Raw genomic sequence first — 9,975 nt, forward strand, 5'->3', positions numbered from 1 at the left:
TTGCATAGTAAGTTATCAAGATCATAGCTATCCTTACAAGCAAGAAAGTCCTCAGCTATCTCTCCCTCCATAACATAACCCCCGGGCATATCAGGCAACTCATATCTAGGAGAGCTAGTTCTAACAGGTGAAATAGCAGGTTCTACTTCAAAAATCTCAGCAGTTTCAGAAGTATCATCACATCTAGCAGCAACTCTAGCAATTTGTGCATCAAGGAATGCACCTAGTGGCAAAGCAGTATCAAGCAAAGCATCATCACAAGCATCATGGATAGCAGAAGTAGCATCATCAAGCATAGGCGACACATCAAAATTTCTAGCAGGAGGTGGTGTCGCAAACTTACTCATAACTGAAGGTGAATCAAGTGCAGAGCTAGATGGCAGTTCCTTACCTGTCCTCGTAATTGAGGGAAAGACTTTAGTTTTCGGATCTCTCGGATTCCTCATAGTGATCAAGAGACGTAAATCCCAAGTGACTCAGAGAATAGTGCTAGGCCTCCCCGGCAACGGTGCCAGAAAATAGTCTTGATAACCAACAAGTATAGGGGATCGCAATAGTTTTCGAGGGTAGAGTATTCAACCCAAATTTGTTGATTCGACACAAGGGCAAGCCAAAGAATATTCTCGAGTATTAGCAGTTGAGTTGTCAATTCAACCACACCTGAAAGACTTAGTATCTGCAACAAAGTATCAGTAGCAAAGTGGTGTGATAGCAATAGTAGCAACGGTCATAGTAGCAGCAGTGGCAGTAGTAGCGGTAATAGTAGCAGCAGTGGCAGCAGTAGCGGTAACAGTAGCAGCATCGACAGTAATAGCGACAAAGTAACGTAGCAAGGACTAGTAGGAAAAACTCGTAGGCATTGGATCGGTGATGGATAATTATGTCGGATGATATTCATCATGCAACAGTTATAACACGGAGAGATATGTAACTAGCTCCAGTTCGTCAATGTAATGTAGGCATGCATTCCGTATATAGTCATACGTGTTTAGGGAAAATAACTTGCATGACATCTATTTTCCATACCTCCCATGGCAGCGGGGTCCTAATGGAAACTACGCGATATTAAGGTTCTCCTTTTAATAGAGAACCAGAGCAAAGCATTAGCACTTAGTGAATACATGAACTCCTCATACTATGGTCATCTCCCGGAGTGGTTCCGGCTATTGTCACTCCGGGGTTGCCGGGTCATAACACCTAGTAGGTGACTACAACTTGAAGATAGGATCAAGAACACACATATATTGACGAGAACATAATAGGTTTAGATCTGAAATCATGGCACTCGGGCCCTAGTGACAAGCATTAAGCATGGCAAAGTAGTAGCAACATCAATCTCAAAACATGGTGGATACTAGGGATCAATCCCCATCAAAACTAACTCGATTACATGATAGATCTTATCCAACCCATCACCGTCCAGCAAGCCTACGATGAGATTACTCACGAACAGTGAAGAGCATCATGGAATTGGTGATGAAGGAAGGTTGGTGATGACGATGGCGACGATCTCCCCTCTCCGGAGCCCAGAACGGACTCCAGATCTGCCCTCCAGAGGAAGAACAGGTGGTGGTGGTGCCTCCGTATCGTAAATAGCTATGAACTCTTCTCCTTTATTTTTTTCCGGACGAAAGGGACTAAATAGAGCTAGAGTTGGAGGCGGCGGAGCTCCGAGGGCCCCACAAGCCTGCTAGGCGCGGCCAGGGGGGCGCGCCTGGTGGGCTTGTGGGCTCCTCGCTCCACCCCTCCGGTTGATTCTTGCACCAGTATTTTTATATATTCCAAAAAAAATCCTCGTAAATTTCCAGGTCATTCCGAGAACTTTTATTTTTGTGCAAAAACAATACCATGGCAATTCTGCTGAAAACAGCGTTAGTCCGGGTTAGTTCCATTCAAATCATGCAAATTAGTGTCCAAAACAAGGGCAAAAGAGTTTGGAAAAGTATATACGACGGAGACGTATCAGCAAGCATCCACAACTACGAAAGAAGAATTAAGACAAAGTCTAACCATAGCATTAAACTAGTGGATCCAAATCAGTCCCTTACGAAGCAACAAATAAACTAGGGTTTAAGCTTCTGTCACTCTAGCAACCCATCATCTACTTATTACTTCCCAATGCCTTCCTCTAGGCCCAAATAATGGTGAAGTGTCATGTAGTCGACGTTCACATAACAACACTAGAGGAAAGACAACATACATCGCATCAAAATATCGAACGAATACCAAATTCACATGACTACTTATAGCAAGACTTATCCCATGTCCTCAGGAACAAAAGTGACTACTCACAAAGCATAATTATGTTCATGACCAGAGAGGTATTGAATAGCATTAAGGATCTGAACATATAATCTTCCACCGAGTAATCCAACTAGCATCAACTACAAAGAGTAATTAACACTACTAGCAACCTTACAAGTACCAATCGGAGTGGCGAGACGGAGATTGGTTACAAGAGATGAACTAGGGTTTGGAGATGAGATGGTGCTGATGAATATGTTGATGGTGATGAGTCCCCTCCGATGAGAGGAGTGTTGGTGATGACGATGGCGATGATTTCCCCCTCCGGGAGGGAAGTTTCCCCGACAAGACGGCCCTGCCGGAGCTCTAGATTGATTCTGCTCAAGTTTTGCCTCGTGGCGGCGGCGATTCCTCCCGAAAGCCTCGTCTTGATTTTTTTTCTGGGACGAAACCCTCCCTATAGAAAAAGATGGGAGCCGGAGGGGCAACAGGGGGCCCACAAGCCACCTAGCCGCGGCCAGGGGGTAGGCCACGCCTGGCAGGCTTGTGGTCCCCTGGTGGCTCCCCTCCGGTACTTCTTCCGCCTAGTATTTTTTATAAATTTCAAAATAATTCCTCGTTGATTTTCACGGCTTTTGGAGTTGCGCAGAATAGGTATCTCAAACTTGCTCTTTTTCAGACCAGAATTCCAGCTGTCGGCATTCTCCCTCTTCATGTAAACCTTATAAAGTAAGAGAGAAAGGCATAAGTATTGTACCGTAAAGTGTAATAACAGCCCATAAAGTGATAAATATCAACATAAAAGCATGATGCAAAATGGACGTATCAACTCCCCAAGCTTAGACCTCGCTTGTCCTCAAGCGGAAGTCGAGATCAATAAATATGCCCACATGTTTAGAGATAGAGGTGTCAATAAAACAAAATACGGACATGCATGCATCATGATCATAATTAGAACAGCAATAACATCATATAATCTCTTATGCTAAAGTGACAATTCCTTCATAAAGTAGAGTATGGATCATGAACCCTATTGAGAATTAACAACCAATAGCCTTTAGTCATTGAAGCAATTACAATTTATCATAACATCGGGAAGAGTCAAATAAGAGCTTGTAAAGCAAATCCACATACTCAATCATCCTTTCGTCTTCTACAATTGCTAAAACTCACGTGGTACTCATGAGATCAAAGTTTCAGTCGGACATAGAGAAAGATGGGGGCTTATAGTTTCGCCTCCCAACTACTTACCTCAAGGTTAATGTCAACAATAATAATTCATGAATACTTACTTCCAAGTTGACATATGAAGATCTTTCTCTAGCACATGACGTTAGCCAAGATAATGGCGAAATAAGGATTGGTGTTGATCACCATGATTCTTTTAAGGATAAAAAGTAAAGGTACAAGATAGGCCCTTCGCAGAGGGAAGCAGAGGTTGTCATGCGCTTTTGAGGTTTGGATGTGTGACCTCTTAGTGTGAAGGAACGTCACTTTATATTGCCTCCTGTGATAAAGAACTTTATTATGCAGTCTGTCGCTTTTATGTCTTCCTCATCACAGGTTCGTACAAAGCTTATTTTCCACACACTAATAGATCATACATATTTAGGGAGCAATTTTTATTGCTTGCACCGATGACAACTTACTTGAGGGATCTTCTTCAATCCTTAGGTAGGTATGGTGGACTCTCATGGCAAAACTGGGTTGAAGGTTTATGGATGCACAAGTAGTATCTCTACTTAGTGCGGAAGTTTTGGCTGAGATGAGGTGGAAGCAAGCGTCACATGCTAAGGGATCTCTAGTCATATAACATTGTTCGGAACCAAGCAAACATAATTCATTATGTTGTCTTCCTTGTCCAACATCTACTTCTAAGCATGTAATAGTTTAATGAGTGTTCACAATCATAGACGGTGTCAAAGATGATATATTTTTATGTGAACTTCTCTTTCTTTATTACTTCCTATTAATTGCAACAATGACCAAGGTCTACATTTGTCCAGCCACAACAAGTTTCAATCAACATTTTTTTATGAGCAATGCTAGACCCACGTAAACTTACGTGGGGATTTTACGTAAAGAATCCAGGTAATTTATTGGGTAAGGATTAGTGGCTGGGCCCCATCCCAATTGAAATCAGGGGGCAGAAAAGTTTTATAAAGAAAGATTACGTAACAACACGTAGAGCCTGTACGTAGGCGTAGCATTTTTGTTTTTTTATACGTGAAGCCATCACTTCCCATAAGATCATTACATGATCTTTCATGCTTTTGTTCTTTTATTATTCTTTTCTTTAGATCATGGCATGAAGCAAGGCCCTTAAATAAAACACTCTTTATTATATGACTCACGAACACGATTACATTGGGGGTAACACAAAGAAAAACTCAAGCCTAGATCATACTAAGAACTTTATTCTACTAGAGAAAGATAAAACCAAAAAGGATCGAACTAAGAAAAAGGTAAAAGCAAAATATGTGACGCTGATACGATACCGGGGCAACTCCCCCAAGCTTAGCACAAGCCAAGAGGAGTGCCCATACCCGTGCTTAATTGTCTTCCTTCGAAGGTGATTGTGGTGGAGTTGTTGCAATCTGGGGTTGATCCTCCGTCTTCCAAGGCATAGGTGCTCCATCATGGAAAGATGATCCAGTCTCCGGAATCCTCAAATCTGCAGCCAACCGTATTGATTTAAATCTATACTCATACTCACAGTTTTGGTTCCGCAGGTCGTAGATCTGGGCTTGGAGGTGATCAATTCTGTCATAGAGCCTGGAGAGGTTCTTCCCGATGTCATTGGCATCGATCTTGTGCTTGTTGGTGAACTCCGTGATCATCATGTGGTTGGCGCTGAATCCGTGTTCCACCATCCCTTGGCACTTGAAGACTTGCTACTCCATTGCTTTGAACCTCGCCTCCACGCTTCCGGTCTTCTTGAGCCCCTCAACATCACGGCTGTGCAGCACCCCCTCATGCATCTCGATAGATTGAGGGTGTTGCAGCACTCCCGCGAGGTAGGGATTGATGACCTTCTCGAAGAACTTGTCCTTCGGAACCTTTGGGGACGCCATAGCGATCTAGATCTGTCTACACAACAGCTCGAAATGAAAACAGAGGATATTTGCGTTATACGAGGGTCAGACCTTTCGGGACAATATATAATGAATTTTTCCCGACCAGAAGGAGTACTCCGCAAGAAAACGGAGTCCGGGAGGCACACGAGGTGCTTACAAGCCCCCCAGGCGCGGCCAGGGGTAGGTCACGCATGCCAGGCTTGTCGCCTCCTCGTGCGCTTTCCGGAGTACTTTAAATTTTTCTATTTTTCTAAAAATTTCCAAAACGGAGAAAAATTGCTACTGGAAAAGTTTTGGGTCGGTTTACTTACCGAATCACATACCTCTTCGTTTTTGGAGTCTGAAGCAGGCTGATAAATATCCCTTATGTACTCCTCCGGAGTTATCGTATTAATAATATTGCTTTCAACATTTATGAGAGTACCTGAGATATAATGCTTGATTCTTTGCCTATTTACAACTCTTGGAAAATTCCCATCTGTGTTGTTGATTTTTATGGCACCAGAACGATATACTTCCTCACAATGTAAGGACCTTCCCATTTAGAGAGAAGCTTGCCTGCAAAAAATCTTCAATGAGAATTGTATAGCAAGACATAATCACTTACATTGAACTCACGTTTTTGTATCCTTTTATCATGCCACCTCTTAACTTTTTCTTTAAACAACTTGGCATTTTCATATGCCTGAATTCTCTATTCATCAAGTGAGCTAATATCAAATAACCTCTTCTCACCAGCAAGTTTGAAATCAAAGTTGAGCTCTTTGATTGCCCAATAAGCCTTATGCTCTAGCTCAAGAGGTAAATGACATGCTTTACCGTAAACCATTTTGTATGGAGACATGCCCATGGGATTCTTATAAGCAGTTCTATAAGCCCACAGTGCATCATCAAGCTTCTTAGACCAATTCTTTCTAGACTGATTAACAGTCTTTTGCAGAATTAGTTTAATTTCTCTATTACTTAGCTCTACTTGACCACTGGACTGAGGATGATAAGGAGATGCAATTCTGTGGTTGACATCATACTTAGCAAGCGTTTTACGGAAAGCGCCATGAATAAAATGTGAACCACCATCAGTCATTAAATATCTAGGGAAAATAACTTCCTTGAGCATCCTAATAGAGGTGTTGTGATCAGCACTACTAGTTGGGATAGCTTCTACCCACTTAGTAACGTAATCAACAACAACTAGAATATGATTATACCCGTTAGACGTTGGAAAAGGTCCCATATAATCAAAACCCCAAACATCAAATGGTTCAATGACAAGTGAATAATTCATAGGCATTTCCTGACATTTACTGTATTACCTATTCTTTGACATTCATCATAAGACAAGACAAACTTACGAGCATCCTTGAAGAGAGTAGGCCAATAAAATCCAGATTGCAATACCTTGTATGCAGTTCTATCTCCCGCATGGTGTCCTCCGTAAGCTTCGGAGTGAAACTTCTGTAGGATTTGTCCCTGTTCATGCTCAGGTACACAACGTCTAATAACACCATCTACTCCTTCCTTATAAAGGTGAGGATCATCCCAAAAGTAATGTCTCAAATCAAAGAAGAATTTCTTCTTTTGTTGGTATGTGAAACTAGGTGGTATATATTTGGCAACAATATAATTTGCATAATCAGCATACCAAGGTGTACTACATGTAGCATTGATGACATTCAATTGTTCATCAGGAAAGCTATCATCAATAGGTTGTGGGTCATCAAGAACATTCTCCAACCTAGACAAGTTATCTGCTACGGGGTTCTCAGCACCCTTCCTATCAACAACATGCAGATCAAATTCTTGTAGCAAGAGAACCCATCTGATAAGTCTAGGTTTAGCATCTTTTTTCCATAAGATACTTAATAGCAGCATGATCAGTGTAAATAGTAACTTTGGAATCAACAATATAAGATCTGAACTTTTCACATACAAACACGACTGCTAAAAATTCCCTTTCAGTGGTAGCATAGTTTCTTTGGGCACTGTCTAGAGTTTTACTAGCATAATGAATAACATTAAATTTCTTATCAACTCTTTGTCCTAAAACAACACCAACAGTATAATCACTAGCATCACGCATAATTTCAAAAGGTAGGTTCCAATCAGGTGGTTGAACAATAGGTGAAGTTATCAAGACCTTCTTAAGTATTTCAAATGCTTCCTCACAATCATCATCAAAAACAAAAGGAATGTCCTTTTGCAAGAGATTGGTAAGAGGCCTAGAAATCTTAGACAAGTCTTTCATGAACCTTCTATAGAAACCAGCATGACCAAGGAAACTTCTTATACCTTTGATGTCTGTGGGGCATCGCATTTTCTCGATCGCATCAACTTTAGCCTTATCGACTTCAATACCTCTTTCAGAAATTTTATGTCCTAAGACGATGCCTTCATTAACCATAAAGTGGCACTTCTCCCAATTCAAGACAAGGTTGGTATCTTTACATCTCTGCAAAACTCGATCAAGGTTGCTGAGGCAATCATCAAAAGAAGACCCGTAAAGGGAGAAGTCATCCATGAAAACCTCAAAAATCTTTTCACAAAAGTCAGAGAATACAGCCATCATACATCTTTGAAAGGTAGCAGGTGCATTACATAAGCCAAAAGGCATACGTCTGTAAGCAAAGGTACCGAAAGGGCAGGTAAAAGTGGTTTTCTCCTGATCAGATTGTGCAACTGGTATTTGGGAGAAACCAGAATAACTATCTAGAAAGTAGAAGTCTGTGTGTTTAGACAATCTTTCTAGCATTTGGTCAATAAAAGGCAAAGGGTAATGATCTTTCCTAGTGGCTTTATTCAATTTCCTAAAATCAATTACCATCCTATAGCCAGTAACAATCCTCTGTGGGATCAATTCATCTTTATCATTAGGGACAACGGTAATACCTCCCTTCTTAGGGACACAATGCACCGGACTTACCCAATCGCTATGAGCAACATGATAGATAATACATGCTTCCAGGAGCTTTAGTATTTCTTTTCTTACTACCTCTTTCATCTTAGGATTTAATCTCCGTTGATGATCGGCAACTGGTTTGGAATCAGGGCCGGTCTTTATTTTATGCTGGCATAGAGTGGGACTAATGCCCTTAAGATCATCAAGAACATATCCAATAGCAGCACGGTGCTTCCTCAGAGTTTTCAATAACTTCTTTTCTTCATGCTCTGAAAGGCTAGCACTAATAATAACAGGATATATCTCTTTTTCATCAAGATAAGCATACTTAAGAGTATCAGGTAACTGTTTAAGCTCAAACACAGGATCACCCGTTGGTGGGGGTGGATCTCCAAGTAGTTCAACATGCAAATTATTATTAAGGATACGATGTTGTTCAAAGATAACTCTATCTATCTCATTCCGTTCATCCATATGCATATCATTTTCATGCTCAAGCAAGTATTGCTCTAAAGGATCAGTAGGAGGCACAACAATAGAAGCTAGGGCAATAATTTCATCCTTACTAGACAATTATTTTTCATGAGGTTGTCTACCAAACTTGGAGAAATTGAATTCATGTGACACACCTTCAAAGCCAACAGTGACAGTTTTCTTCTCACAGTCAATGTGAGCATTGACAGTATTGAGGAAGGGTCTACCAAATATGATGGGACAAAAGCTATCTTGTGTGGTAGCAAGAACGAGAAAATCAGCAGGATACTTTGTTTTACCACACAAGACTTCAACATCCCTAACAATTCCTACAGGGAAGATAGTATCTCTATTGGCAAGCTGAAAAGTAACATCAATAGATTCCATCCCGACAGGTGCAATCTCGTCTTTAATTTCATCATATAAAGATTGAGGTATTGCACTAACACTAGCATCCACGTCACATAAACCATGATAACAACAATCTCCTATCTTAACAGAAACAACAGGCGTGCCAACAACAGGCCTATGTTTGTCTCTAGCATGAGGTTCAGCAATTCTAGCAGCATCTTCACAGAAGTGAATATCATGCCCATCAACATTGTCGGACAGGAGAACTTTGATAATAGCAATGCTAGGTTCAACTTTAATTTGCTCAAGGGTGTAGGTGTTCTAATGTAGCCCCTACGTATCACAGTTGAAGCTTTAGCATGATCCTTTATTCTAACAGGGAAAGGTGGTTTCTCAATGTAAGCACTAGGAACAATAGGATCATTATAAGCAATGACTTTCTCTTCAACTGTATTGGGTTTAACTACATTGACTTCTATGGGAGGATGATATTTAAACCACTTCTGTTTAGGGAGATTAATATGAGTAGCAAATGATTCACATAATGAAGCTACTATCTCAGAGTCAAGTTCATGTTTAGCGCTAAAATCACAAAAAGTATTTGTTTCAACGAAGGATTTAACGCAATCGAACTTGAGATTCATACCTGACTCCTTACCTTCATCAAAATCCCAATTTTCAGAGTTACATTTAATTCTTTCCAATAAATTCCATTTGAAGTCAATATCTCTCTTCATAAAAGAACAGGTACAAGAAGTGTCAAGGATGGTGCGATCATCATGAGAAAGCCGAGCAAAAAAGTTCTGAATAATAATTTCTTTTGAGAGCTCATGGTTGGGGCATGAATATAACATTGACTTTAGCATCCCCCAAGCTTGAGCAATACTTTCTCTATTACGAGGCCAAAAATTATAGATATAATTCCGATCACGA

Source organism: Hordeum vulgare, chromosome 7H (assembly GCF_904849725.1).
Source record: "Hordeum vulgare subsp. vulgare chromosome 7H, MorexV3_pseudomolecules_assembly, whole genome shotgun sequence".
Classification (NCBI taxonomy): Eukaryota; Viridiplantae; Streptophyta; class Magnoliopsida; order Poales; family Poaceae; genus Hordeum; species Hordeum vulgare.